The sequence below is a fragment of the Vicugna pacos genome, chromosome 3 (assembly GCF_048564905.1).
Source record: "Vicugna pacos chromosome 3, VicPac4, whole genome shotgun sequence".
Taxonomy (NCBI): domain Eukaryota; kingdom Metazoa; phylum Chordata; class Mammalia; order Artiodactyla; family Camelidae; genus Vicugna; species Vicugna pacos.
Window position 1 is genome coordinate 88,222,201 of NC_132989.1, and position 15,798 is coordinate 88,237,998.

A 15,798-nucleotide genomic window follows, 5' to 3' on the forward strand; every position below is an offset into this window, starting at 1 on the left:
TACTGATGTACATAAAATGTATTATTACTCTTGTTATTATTATATAAGCTCACTTGTCTTGTCTGGTAGTAACATTAGAAGATATACCCTATATTCTTGCTCCCTCCCCAAAACTGGCATTCTTAGTATTTACTTTGAATCACAGACATCTCCCTGATAAAGGAGCTATCACTTCATGTTTGTAATAGCCTGTAGAGTGTTCATCTGATCAAAGCCATTTTTAAAATACCAGGCCTCGAAGTCAAGTTAGAAAGGAAAAACTTAGTGATGACAGAATCATCAAAAAATTCATAGAAAACAAGAAATCAGGTTAATTAACAATCAACGTAAGCCAATTACCATTATTTTTAATGATAGTGGAAATGGCTGAAGGATACGTCATTGTGGAAAATAGCAGAACGACAGAGGGATGGGGAGTTCCAGCATTCCATTAAAAATAAATGACTGAAATCACAGGTTCAAATCCTAGAAGGCATGTTTCAGCTTTAAGTCACTCGCCTCTGACAAAGAGAATACACGCAAGCCATTCAGAGGAGTCAGTTTAAAGACGTCTGTATCCGGCCTGATGCGCGTGGCTACAGTCAGCTATGGCAGTGCGAGAAACAAACACGGTTTGTAATTAATTACCTTGGCTTGAACTGACTTTATTTAACTGATATTAATGTAGTGTATATTTTTTCACATGGTATGTTTGGCTGTTAATCCCTTCAATTCATGAGAGCTTTATTATCCTTGGGATTTGTGTTGTGGGCTGGTTTTTTGTTAGTTTGTTTGTTTTTTCAAATAGGGCCACTTTATAACAAGCATGTTCATTTCCTTAATCTGGCTTTCAAGATCTTCTCAGGGTCTCGTAATGATCTGTAATGACCTTTCCCATTTTCTCTCCCACAATTCCCTGCCCCAAGCCGACCTGGACTAGTCACTCCTTTCCAAGTAAACCCCAACTTTCTTCTCCTTAGAAACTGCTTTCTCCTGTCCGTATCTGCAATTCTTTCTGCTTTTTCTTAAGCGTCAGCTTCCCTGGGAACAGAACTGAAAGCAAGAGTTCATGTTCAAGGGATTTACTGAGGAAGCACTCTGCTCCCAAGAGACACCACTAAGCAGCTGGAGGAAGGGGATGATGTCAGTTGAGGTGCGGTCTTAGAAAAAAATCTCAACCTCAGCCTGATTCCACGGGGGGGCTCTGGAAGGCGTATTACATACACCTCAGAGTTTGTCCTCATTTGAGAACTTCTCCGTCACCAGTCATGGGCAAAGGACTGGGCAAGGGAAGAGGCAAACATAAATCCTGTGAACGTGCACAAGTCAGAGAAGCCACAAGGAGACAGAAACTGGGAGAGAGGCACAGAGGCATGGTCACAAGTATTTGGAGACCTGGGCAGAGCACCAGCAGTGTCAACTACAGTTACCATACAGATGTCACATTGTCAAACGACTCATGAGGGTGCTCTCAGACAGGATTAGCAGGATCCATGTAGGGTGTTGAATTACTCTTATAGCACAGTTCTTATTCTGCAGTGTCTGTTGATTTGGGTACTTGTCTTTTAATCATTTTGAGGGCAGTGTTTTTGTCTCATTCATGATTGCAGTCTTTCAAATGCCTATCCTCGTGGCTCACATGAATTAGATATGCAATAAAAAGTCACTGATTTGAAATGAAATGAAATTAAATTAAATTAAACAAAAATGTTTAAATGGGGTCCCCATCTTGGTACCAAATTCTTCAGCATAACCAATATTCTTATAATAAAGTTCTATTGTTACTTCTAGATGAAGGAATCACTAGAAACTAAAAATAAAGAGAAGAATCATTTAATAATTCAATAACTGAAATAAAAAAACTCAGAGTGAAACCCTCAGAAAAAATTGAGTTCTAAATTTTTCAGAATTCAAAAGAAACAAGTACTGAATTCCTAATAACTCTCTATCCTGGTAATTCCTTGCTCTTCAAAGACTTCATAAATTTTGCAGAGTAGGAATTGGGCAGAAGGGGTCTTGCCACTCACCCACAGCCTGCAAGGGTCTATTCACCATTAACAGGGCATCTGCTGGCACATCCTTGCTCTAGTGCCCGGATCCCTGATGACTTGACTCCCATTTAGGTATTTCTTTTGACCTTGAGTCACTAAATTTTCCTCAGTTGCCCTAAGTAAGAAGTTGGTATGCTGATACTTCTGATCGATGGAGGGGAAAAAAAAAAAAACAGGTTCAAAGTGAGATAACCCAAACATGCCATACAGCCAACACTGATCAAAGAGTGGATTGAGTGCCCCTATTAATGCAAACTTTGGCTCCAAGCAGAATGTGCTGATAATGGTTTGGAGGAAGAGAATCACTAAACTCACAGAAAAAGTTTTCCACTACTTTACACAAGCCACTTACCCTGGCATTCCCTTAATTTCTAAACCCTGCTTACCAGAGGGGCTGAAATAGCAAGCACAGATTTGAACCTTACTTTCTCATGTATCCATCACCTACTTCATTAAATGGGAACAGCTTCATAGAACCAATGGATTCATATACTATTAGAATTCATAGAGTTACAGGATGATCTAGCTAGTCCAGTCTCTACTATAGATAAAATAGATAAACAACAAGGCCCTACTGTATAGCCCAGTGAACTGGGCTATATTCAACACCTTGTAATGGCCTTTAATACAATATTCTTTCTAGTATAACACATTATCTCCTAAGTTATTCCAACAATTCAGAAATAGTTTGACTAAATTACACTCTCAAAATATAATTCCATATAGCAAGAGTTCCCAGTAAAATAGTCCCCAATATTAGAGGCAAACAAATGTTGAATAATACATGATTTTTACTTAACAGTAAACTAAATTTTAATATAAGATTATATCTCAGATTATACCTGTTTCTGATACACTAATATCTTATTTCATTGAAACTATGACACTATAAATGGAAAAATATACTGTTACCTTACTCATCACTAAGGAAAATATGTCAATTAAACCATACTTCACACTTTCAGAGAGATTGCAATGTTTTTTTAAAAAATTTATCATAAAATCAATGAAATATATATATTATATGTATTATTATGTATAAATTCATTAAGCCTTTCTATCTTTGAGATAGAACTGTTGGCAAATAGTTAATAAAAATTTTAAAAAGAGATAGAACATATTTGAACATATTTATAATACATACATATTACTTTTATTGCTTTACTATTCAGCACTCAAAAGAATTTAACTCTTGGGGTCATAAAATTAGTTTCAAAATTCTGCTTTTTAAAAATGTGCTTAGTCACTTATACCAGAAAAGGTACAAGGAACATCTAAAAAGGAAGAAATTTGGAATAATCTGGTAATAGGAATAAACAAACAAACAAACAAATAAAAGCCATCTATATCAACGTTTTGGTCAAAGTATTTACAAAATAATAATAGAGGAAAAAAATCCACAAATTAGAACCCATGAGCTATGGTCAACATTGTCCTCAGAGGAAATTCATAGTCTTAAAATTTTATGTGAGAAAAAATGAAAACAACAAGTATTCAGTAAATAGCAGGAAAAGATAAAATGTACTGAAAGAATTAACAAAGATAAAGCCAAAATCAATAAATATAAATAAAAGCAACCCAATAGCCAATTGTTTGCATGAAAATATAATGTAATAAGTTAGTTAATAGCCACATTATTCAAGAAACAAACAAAAAACCCATAAATATATTCAGTTAAAAATATTGATTGGAGAGGTAGCAAGTTAAAAATTAGATACGAGTATAAATTCAAGTATAAAAGACAAATTAAAAGTAGGAAATTGACATAACTTAAATTAAAATACCCTGAAAATGTACATTTTACTCTATTCAATATGGATGATTTTCTATGATAATATAAATGGAAAAAAGTAACAACAAATTAAATCAATTAATACAGAAGAAACAGGAAATCACCATCGCTCTCACATCACCAAAAATATGTGCCTAAGACAGTTTCACAAATCAATTCATCAATTCTTTCAAACCTACAAACAACATGTAGATTATTTGAACAATTTTAGATCACACTTAGAAAAGGAAAATGTCCAGTCTTCAAAGTCAATGCCAAAATATAGTACAAAAAAGAAAAACTGTACAATATTGGTAAATAGTATTTATGGATAGTGTTGCTAAAGTCCTAAATATAATATTGAATATGTAAAAACAGTGAAATATGATCAAGTTGAGTGCATCCTAGGAACATAAATATAATTCAGCCCTAGAAATGCTGTGAGTGAGTCAAAGGAGAAAAGGAAAATGATAATCCTCATGGATGATGTCTGCTTGTTACTCTTCCCTGTCTAGTTGAATTTGGGGACTGGGGAACCACGGGACGAGAATAGAGGGGGGAAGGACAGTGAAAAGAGGGTATTTGTACCCCCAGCTCCTCAAACATCACAACTCCTCCCAAAGCAGCCCTCTCTACATGACAGTCTCTTACAGTTTCCTTAAACACTCCTCTTAGCAACTCAAGTATAGTGGGTAACAGCCCAGGAGCTGCTTTATTCCTTGTGGCTTCCCCATATCCTGACTCGCACTTTTGACGTTAACATTTTATTAAACCCTCCTGGATCATCTTGAGTTATAAAACTCAATATTGTTAAGATAGCAGTTCCCACCAAATTGACCTACAGATTCAATGCAATCCCAGTTAAAATCTCAGTGGCTTTTGGTAGAAATTGACAAGCTACTTTTAAAATTCAGATGGTAATACAAAGGAGCTAGAATATGGAAACAACTTTGAAAAAGATGAACAAAGTTAAAAGGCACAGACTGGAACTCACAGCCCCGGTTGAAATCTCAGCTTCTGTGACCCTGGGCTACTCGGTGCCTCAGTTTCCCGCTCTGTGAGTGTGGCTAACAATGGTACCTCCCTCACTGGGTTGTTATGACGACCAGATGAGTCAACATTTGTAAAGAGCTTAGAACAGTGCTGGCATTGCCTCAGTGCTCTCTGAGTGTTTGTTAAATAAAGTAAAATGCAGTCATTTCTCTCGTTAGCAGTTGGGAGGAGACCTCAGATACAGTGTAAGTCATCCAGGCATTGCTAGGGCTTCCCACACCTTCCTGAGGTCGGGATGGGAAATGAGACAAGCAGGGAGGGCGTCACCAGTGGGTTGGGCTCTCCAGTAGAGCATGGATGCACAGCGTGGGCCTCTACAGTTGGAAGGCTGCTTCCTCCACTAGGGGCCTTTCCCCATGTTCATGATTTGGAGAGAGGGAGGCAAGGAAAGGGGTGTCACATTTGTGGGAAGAGAATAATTTTTTTAAAATATGAAATAAATGCACATTCTTTCTTATATTTAAAGGAACGCATGCTAAACAAGATACAATTTATCACTTGTCTATTTGACAAAATAGCGAAGTTTTATAATGTCCAGTGTTGGTGAGAGGGTACAGGTAGTGATGAGGGACTGTGAATATGGACAGACAATGCACATTTGGTGCCATCAGTCTACACTTGAAATGTATGTGGTTTTGACTCAGAATTTCTATTTCAGGAATTTATTCAATAGAAAAACTGGGGCAAGAGAGAAATATGCATATGGATAGTACAGCATTGTTGGTAATAATAGATAATTTTTTAACTTATATATTCATTCATATTATTACAAAAATTATGCCGCAGCCATGAGATGGAAAATTAAGTAGCTCAAAGAAAGTTACATTTTTGTGCTAACATGGAAAAGTTTCAAATATATATTGTTGAACAAAACAAAAAGCAAGTTGCAGAAGAATATAAATAGAATTCAAGCATTTGTCAAGTATGCTGCATAAATATGGAAATTATTAATAATTATTACCTCAAAGGTATAGGACTTAGATCTTGGGTTCTGGCAAGAATCATATGTGTGTATGTAATTTACCATTAAATATTTTTAACCATATACATTCATTGTTTTTATTAAAATCAATTATTTTTTATTAAAAATAAATACATTAGTAAAAGAAGTCTGTGAAAGTATTCTATTTATATGATCCTTCTATGCACTTGTTATATGAAACCACAGTTCTCAGCTTTGGGCTTTGGTTTGTGATTTTATATTGTAGTTACATACCCAACACTACCCTAGTCTTGCACGTAGAGGTACTCACTAATTATCTGTACATTGTGTAAATGATTGAAAAATAAAGGTATGAAGCCAACAAGGCACGTTAGAGTACTCCTAGTCTTTTCTTTAGGGTTCTAATTCCTGCACTAGAGGACCAAGGAAATGTAGGGCTTTTTTTCACTCTGTTTCCAATGACTCATTTTTAAAACGGAGTGAAACATTATCCCTAATTATAACTGCAACCTGCTCCTCTGAGGTTTTTAAACCCTGTTTAAACACCAAATTGGATTCCTCCAATGACTATATTCCTTTATCCATCCCTCTGATTTTTATTTCAAGGCCATTGAATCACTGGGTAATTGAGTCCATTTTTATATCCATCATCACCAGTCACTTGTTTTTCAGTGATTGCCTCTGAGACTTATATAATCTATGGAACTTTTTCCATTACCCTATATTCCGTTTGAACTATTCATCCACCAAAACAAACCTCATCCAGAGGGTCCAGATCTTTCTTTTACATATTGAATCTCAGCCTTACCTTCAACCTTTCCCTTTAACAATTAAAAATATAGGTACATAAGGGATATATGTATAGGTATATTCTGATATGGATTTTGGTCTAAAGAGTGATTTGCCTTATGACTCCCTGTGATGCTGTCTTCAATTTCCTGCAAAGTAGTAAATGACTGTGAATAAGTAGCATTAAATACTCATTTATGTTTGGCAGTGGGGACCCCAGATGCAGCGTGTCCTTGTTGCTGACTCGAGAAACCTTGATGCTCAGAGAAAAGCCTCCTCGGGTCATTCCATTGTCACAAAAGAAGCCCCAGGACGGAATATGCTGTCAGTGGCATGTGCTTCAGTTTCCAGGCTTATTCATTTTGCTTAATATTTATCTTGTTTGCAATATTTTCCCTTTGCTCCTCCTGTTGATCAACTTGAGTTCTCATGGAAAGGCTGGTCTTCATTCCTTGGAAGTTTAGATCGCTGCTCTCTTTAGAGGTAGCGTTTCATTGATGTGCAGCCCAGAGGCTATGCCCTTTGACCATTATCTCACTGATATACACAGACAAGACTTAGCAATTTCCAGTAATAAGCTTTTTCCTCTTAATAATCTAAACATCGTACTTTATATAGTGTTCAAATTCATTTTATACTCATTATGCTCATTACAGAATTTCACTTAGACTCACTGTAACTCTTTGATCATCATAACAATCCTGTGATGAGGGCAAGTCAGGTATGATTGTTCCCTTTGTTGCTCAGAAGTCATCAACTAGTCAAGTGACGAGCTAAAGGTCATATGGTTCTTGAAGGGCACAACAGACACTAAAATTCAGATGATCTAACTTTTCATGCTGTGTGGAATTCATTTATATTAATTAAAATCCAAATGATTTTAAAATTTCCTGACAAATGTCAGACCTGCTTTTATAGAATATTGGCTTTTAGAGAGTTTACAGAGAGCTATCATTTGCCCTAAACATGTTTCTTAACATCAGTTAGCTCATAGGTGATCTTAAAAAGGAAATGATGTCAGTGTCATGTGGACATTGAGTTCATAACAGAGTATTGAGTTTACCTCTGTAAATCAGGCACTTTACACTTTATTTACATTTCCATCCTAGCTATATTACCTTTTTTTTAAGTAAAATAAATCTTATGTTTACCCTAATCTTTTTTAATAGGAAATTTAGCATGTCTGCTTAACTGTGATAGTATTTTTATTAGGATCATTACTGGTGTGTTAAACTATACTTACAAGCTTAATAGTATCTAAGTGATTGATGATGGTTTAGCCAAAGGTGATGCAAGGAGAGGAGGAGAGAACGAATGAATGCAAGATGTATGGTTGACATAGCACAATGGGACTTTTTGAAGATAGATTAAATGGGTAGGGCGAAGACTGAAGTGTGGAGGTCATCAAGGGTGATGCCAGTGTTCAAAGAAGCTGTCCAAAATGCAGATTTAAGTTGTGTGAAAGTTTTGATGGTCATATGTAATTTAGGGCATGAGCAAGGGAGTAGGCAGCTGAGAGGAGGTAGAGGACTAGGACAGAGGAGAAGAGGAATTCAAGCAAGAGGGGATACTGAAGTCAAGGAGAATGAAAATAGGAGTAGAGACAGACAAGACTGAATCAGGAGCGTAAAAAGCCTTTAGTTGTCTCACCTGTTGGAAGAGGAGCCAGAATCTTCTAAACTTGTTGAAGGTCTCCAGTAGTCAGAAAGCTGGGATTATTTAGGGAACACAAAGATCTTGTTTTACCATTTTCTTGGTATGGAATAGTGTTACCAAAGATTTAATATTGTAAATGCAGTATCAATATGTGAATGCTCAGAACTATTGGTATGATGGAAAAGGTTTGTTCCAGGCCCTTTCTAATTTGAGAGTCAGTTGAGCACCAACCTGGGATCCAGTGTCAGACCCTAATAACTAACCCAGCAAGGGATCTCCTTAGAGAGATTTCATATTTATTTTTCCATTGGTCCATAGGCCAGGTCTGAAATACATTTTCCTACTAGCTACTGATACTATATAGCATATTCTTAGCTCTATAATGGAAAGTGGCTTCTAATCTCTGCATTCTTGCAATATCTATTCCATCACTTGAGTCTACACAGCCTTGTGTTGTTCTCCAGATGTTTTATATAGAAGTAACTAGTTTGATGCAGGCAGAGTGAAGTGTTCTATCCCTGAGTCTCCCACAGCACTTGTTCAGGCTTTGTCATATCACTTGTCACATTGTATCATATTCATCTCATCTTTCTGCATGTAAATCTCTCCCTGGGCTGTGAGCTTGTCAATGCAATGGTCTAGTTCTTGTTTGCTTGTTTTCCTAGTCTAGCAGAGTGCCTGTCATATAATAGCTTCTCAATAAATGTTTGAGGAAGGGAGACAGGTAATGTTGGACCCATGTCTTGCATTTCAGTGTCTCTCCCCAAGCAGCAAACACAGTGCTACTCATCTATTCAGAGCTAGACACTGGGAGAGAATGGCAAGCAAAGACAGACCCAGTCTCTGCTCCCACAAAACTTACTGTCTTATGTCAGTTTTATAAGTGTTTAATAAATAGATTTAATTCACTCAAGTGCTTAGTAAATTCAAATTAATTCATTTAGATACAGTCACCTAGAGCTACTTAAAAAAGTTGCCATCCTTTATCACTTAATTTCATTTGACCTTGTTTGCATATTGGCATCTTCAGAACCTCCATGTCATTTATTTTAGGTAAAGTTACTAAGCCGTCACCTCTGCCCACATGTGTGCTCCTGTGGACCGACTTCAGTGCCACCTCTTGATAATGACAGGGACAGTAATTAACATGATGCAACTCATTGTCATTTACATGGTTCTCACAAGGTTATCATTGTGTTTCATAATCTCAACAAGTGTGTAAAGTAGGTGGGGCAGGGGCTACTGTTTCTACAATATCACAGATGAGAAAGCTGAGACAGAGAGAGTGATTAAATGACATACTGTTTTAAATTTTTTTTGTTGTTTTATAAAACACTAGATGAATGTAAGGCATTGCCTGGGTTCTCTTAGAGCCTAATCTTGTACCCAGGATTTCTGGTTCTGAATAACAGGTACTTTTCATCCCAATATGCTACTTCTCTATAATATCCAGTAATAATCAGTGCTTATTTTTAGCAACTCTTTAGTAAGCATGTAAGTGCCAGGCACGGTGCTAGTCAATGATATCATCAGTCACTCATATCCACCACATAAGAAAAATATCTTCCCTATAAGAAAAAAATCCTCTTTAGAAAATGAAGAAAATTGGGCAATTAAGGATTAATTTACCTGTGGTCTCACAACTGCATGGATGCACTTGCTTCTAGACTTCACACCTTCGGTTGCAGATATGCTACAAATATGAGCTCCAATGTTATAATTCTCTTCACTCATGACGTTCATTGTTCTTCAATGCATGAATCACATCTCAGTGAGTATACAGAGTACACCCTGTGCCAGAAATCCCCATCATCCATGAGTGCATACGGCTACGTATTGAACTTGAGTTATCAGCTCTCTTGCGGAGAGCACCTTTTAACCCTTGGAGCCCCTTGCTGCCAACAGACCTTAGCCAACACCACCCTGGGTAACCAAATACATTGTCCTAACTCTGAATTTTGGCATGGTCGGTGTCTCATTGAGATTCCTTCTTTCCCATGAGCCTCAACCAACCCCACTCCCCGCCTGCAATTCTGAAAACTAAAGTGATAGTATTACTAAACTACAGGAAACTACAAAAATAAAATATGTTTTTATCCTCTTCCCAAAGGACGGGTGAAACTTACATTAAGCCCACATTTACATAACTGACAGAGGTGAATTAAGTGGCTCTTACTAGAGTTGAAACTAACCTTAGGTAATTTTCTGGATCTTGTTGGACTCTTCAAATCATGTTATGATTTGAAAATATACTACACACCCACCACCCTATTATATATTAAAATCATCTAAGACCCTGCCACTTACTCTAGTTATCCAGGAGTTACTATCTGTTCACACCCTTCACACCTTCCATGGTAGTAGTGTGGGCCTCAGCCAAAACGGATGTGGGAGTATTGAGTTTGATCAGACTAATGTAGCTAAAATAACACACCAATACTGGCAGGAAATCTAATCTTTTTCTTAACTATTTCTCCACTTTTGCTAAAGCAAGCCATATATGTGTCCTTGATTTACGCACACCCATGGCGTTTTGCAATACGTGTGAGTGTATAATTTTTTATGAAATCCATCAAAAGGGTTTTCATTTTTGCAAGTCTAAGCGAACAGCTGCCTTCAGCTGAGACACATTTAACTTTCTGACAGGTACAAGGATTCTGATCCCCAGGGACGAGCACTTTTCTTTTCAGAGCCATCGCCTATCTGTGTGACTCTCTGGGAGAAACAGGCAATATCCATGCATTCGTTATGGTTAAAGGAACCCTGAAGTGTCTACTCATTTGCTTCTTAATAGAGGAGAGACTGACTGGTAATGAATGAAATTGGCTTCTTTTTCTTTAGAAGAATCTTAGTACAGGATCTGAGAGGTCTTCTAGGTCGTCCCTTATAAACTAGAGATAAAGGATTTGCTAAGCAATTGTAAGAGAAAGACACATTTCTCAGTTTCTCTATTTGCCATATAGGGGATATTTTCTTTGAAAACTGCTAGAAATAATTTATAAGGGTGTGCTCATTTCTAATCCCTAAAAGAAAATAAATTAATAGGAAATAGTGAAGTATTACATCAATTTTATGTATATTAAAACCTATAATATTCAGTTTATGGTAGCTGCTACAGCTTAGCTTCATAAGCTGAATCCATATCTATTTGATATTATTTAAAACAGACAGGATCCAGTGCAGTGTTTGAGTTAGTATGTCCCTTGTTCACTATGGTGCTTTTGCAGATAGAAGAACTCTGCCTAAAATCGAGCATCTTAGAATTGGACTTCTGTGATCTTACCATTGCTTATAATAAAGAAAAACTGCTTGGCTACTTTTGTAAGTTTTGAGGGAGAAAAATAAATATTTACTTTTAGTAAATATACTACCTTGTGATATTTAATTTCTTTTTTTGAATTCACAGTTCAACTGGAGAGTTGGTAGTCTTGTAATTACCCAGATAAACTGATTTTGATATTTTTCTTCTTAATAAATGGTGGGAATATTTACATAAAATATTAATATATTTTGAGGCTTAAATAATACTCCTGACCCTCTATCTTTGTGATGTGAGTTTTGAGATTTTCCCCGTAGTCCTCATGAATTTTGTAGATTTCACTCTTACCAACTTGCTCCTGCTCTCAAGGCCTAAATTGCTTAGATTAATTCAATTAGATGCAAATTCATCAAGAATTTTAATATCAGCATGCTCCAGAAAGAAGTCATGTATGAAATATTCTTACTTAAAAGTAACAGTTTAGATGAATGTTGAATTTTAACTTGTGGGAACACCTTTACATTATTTCTCAGTTAATAAACTCAGAATATTTTTAAAGATGGGTGCCTTTAAGTTAATTAGAATATAAACTAAATCAATTCACAAAAAAGAGTTATGTATTACTGATATAATTTATTTTAGAAATTTCTCTTTAGAATAAATACCATGATGTCATACTGTGACTAGATACACACAAAACTGTATTGCTCTCTACATAGATGTAGATCATTTATAATTGCTTCTAGATCATTTGTAATTGCTTCTGTTTTTTCACCTACTTTTTATTCTGTCTACCTAATTCTGCTATTTTGGTAACCAGGGTAAAATTTACATGACAATAATTTTTTAAACGTCAATAACTTGTTATTCTATATTCTTTTTCTTAAGGTATTCAACATACATTTTAAAAGTTGAACCTAGAAGCAAAATTAATCAATTTTATGGAATGTAATCTTAATGAAAATGGAATTTTTAAAATGATGAACCCTTACATCTCTTCCTTCCTTAATATCCATATGCTGATATTCCCATCGCCCCATTTCTTGGATGACATGTTACATTAGACTATATAATTTCCTAGGCTAGTAGTTTTAGTTGATTTAATATTGTTTCATAATCAGCCATAATATATCTGCTACACAAGCAAAGATAGAGTAACTGCTTTTGAAAATATGAAGAATGCAGACTAAGAATGCAAAAAAATGTGTGAATTATCAACCACACAATCGTTTTTAATAATAATCATAATCTATGAGCGTAGGAAAAGGCAAAACAACTGATAAATTTACTGTTAATCCTCTATGCGAGAGAAAGAATCGGGGTGGGGAGAGAGGAACCGGAGTGAAAGGGACAGATGGGGTAACATTAATGCACCCATAAATGCATATAAATTGTTTTAAACATCCGAATCTCAAAAATGTGATGAACTTTCTCAGTAACTTATTATATCACTAAGATTTCATTATTTTGATGAAATGCACTATGTTCATTCAAATGCAATACAGTCCTAAGTAACACTTGAGTATATGAACCGCACTTGTCAAAGTAAATGAACAAAATATTATTTTGATGTAGGGCCCTTGAACTATTATGGCATTGGTTTTGTTTACATTGTAATTTTCAAAATTAAGTAATCTACATGGTTCCCTAGTGTGAATTAACAAGGAGCTCTCAATCAATGTTTCACATTTTCTTCAGCAAGCCCATGGAGGAAAAAAGTGCCTGTTTTCTTTCTTGGGGTATAAAACTATTGTATACTGTAACTCCATGCTTCCCTATGAAGAGTGTATTTTTATAGTAGACATTACAGCACCTTTCCAGAAGTTTTGATTCATGTATTTAACAAGAAAAACCAAAAACTGCATTCAGCATAATTTCATAATCATGAAGCACAGATTTATATATTCTAATGTATGAATCCTTAAGTCTTTCCATTGAGGCTATTTCAGACTGTCTTTAATTACTTACTGATGTAGTCATGTGAACAAGCTGAAGCTATTTCAGTGGGCTGCCTGAAGTTAGCTGCCTTTTCTTTCTCACCAGAAAACAATCAAATGCTCATTTTCCAGAAGTCTTCATCTCTCACATTTGACAAATCTAAAATCCATTCTTTTCCTTTGAAAGTTCATTCCTTCATAATATAAATTAAGACTCGCCTAATGATTTCAGTAAATAAAAACAAGAGAATTAAGAATAATACCAATCCATAAAGGCAAACTCTCTACATGGGAAAGAAAATGTAAAAATAAATAAAAGGAAGCAGTAATTTCAAAGGCAAATCATTATTTATTGGAAAAGCCAAATGTGTATCAATGTAGCATTTCATTGGTCACGATGACTTGAGAGAGTTTGAGGATAAACTGAGAGAGTAATCAGTAAAATATGTAAGAGTGGGAGGGAGGACACCTGTTGTCATAGATTTTAAAAAGCCATGTCTTCAAAGACGGCTTACAAAGAACAAACACAAAAATACTAATCTATCGCTCTATTCTCAAAGCCACCAGAGAGAAGCTAGAACTAACAGGAATGATGATCCTGAACTAATTGGATTTTAAATCAAGATCAAAATGCAGCATGCATTATCCAGAAATGGAACAGTCTAATTTAGTAATTACGGGATTCGCTGCAGTTGACTACATCACAGCGCTCACTGTTTCAGGCATCAGGTCCACCCTCACTTCCCCTGGGAGAGCACAGCTTTCTCATTTTTTGCTGTTAGGAAACTTCCATCAATGCTTTGTTTCAATTTCTCATTCTCTCTTATCTCCTTTGTATGATTCCCTTTGCTGAGTACAGTTTCCAATCAATACAGTAAAATGGTATCCGTAAATACAATTTGGAAATTATTACACATATCCTCATTTCCAGTAAATTCTACTTTGAGCCTGGGAACTTTAACCCTTTTATTCTTCCCCACAACTCAAATCACAGGAAAAAAAGAAATTAAAAGGAAAATAATTCATCCTTTGTCACAATATGTGGGGAGAAATAAATAGAATAGGGGTAGATCACCACCGAACTTCCAATATTGAATGGAACTCTTGAACTAACTATAAGGTATGGAAGTGGAATTAACTGTTGCTACATATTGAATAATACAGCTTAGGAGACACTGTTTTCTACCATTTGCAAACCTGGTGGTATTAGACCAATGTAACATCAGGTTACCAGCGGCAAAAAATTTAAGATTAGAAAACAGAAGAAAATTAATATATTAGCTATATATTTAGATTTATATTCTAAACTATCTGTATTCTAAAATGATGCCACATTAGAGGCACACACAGGTTTTGGAGGTAACCTGACTGCAGGTCTACTGACAAGCCCTGTGACCTCAGGTAAGAGATTAAATTCCACTCAGCCTCAATTTTCTCTTCTGTAGAATGAGACTAATAATAGGACCTACATCATAGGACTTCAGTTAAGATAAAGAATGTAAAGCTTTTATGATACTGTCTGGCTTGTGGTAAAGGTTCTGTCAGTGTTAATCGTGTGGTTATAATTCTGAATATCCATTCAAATCTTCAATATTGTATGATTTAACTAAACAACTTAAAAATAATCCTTTTCTCTTTGGCCACAACATCAGAGAGGACAGAAGTTTAAAAAACAGTTTGCAGTTTAAACCAATAAAGATCTTCCTCGACTTACAATGGAGTTACATGTCGATAAACCTGTGTAAATTGAAAATATCTAAGTCAAAAATGCATTTAATACACCTAACCTACTGAAATCATACCTTAAATGTGCTCAGAACACTTACACTAGCCTGCAGTTGGGCAAAATCATCTAACACAAAACCTATTTTAAAATATTGAGTACCTTGCATTATTTATTGAATACAAGACAGTCCCCTAATTCATGATGTTTTGACTTAACGAGTTTTTGATTTTATGATGATGCAGCAAAAGCAATACACGTTCAGTAGAAACCATACTTTGAATTTTGGTCTTTTCCTGGGCTGGTGATTTGTGGTTCCATACTCTCTCATGACACTGGGCAGCCGCAGTTTCCCAGGCAGCCCTGTGATCCCCAAGGTAAACAACCGATACACTTAAAACCATTCTGTACCCAGACAACCATTTTGGGGTTTTTTCCTTTTAGTGTGGTATTCAGTTAATTTCCACGAGATATTCAACATTTATTATAAAATAGGCTTTGTGTTAGATGATTTTGCCCAACTGTAAGCTAATGTAGGTATTCTGAGTACGTTTTTAAGGTAGGTGAGGCTAAGCTACGTCGGGTGCATTAAATGCATTTTCAACTAGGATATTTTCTACTTACGATGGGCTTATAG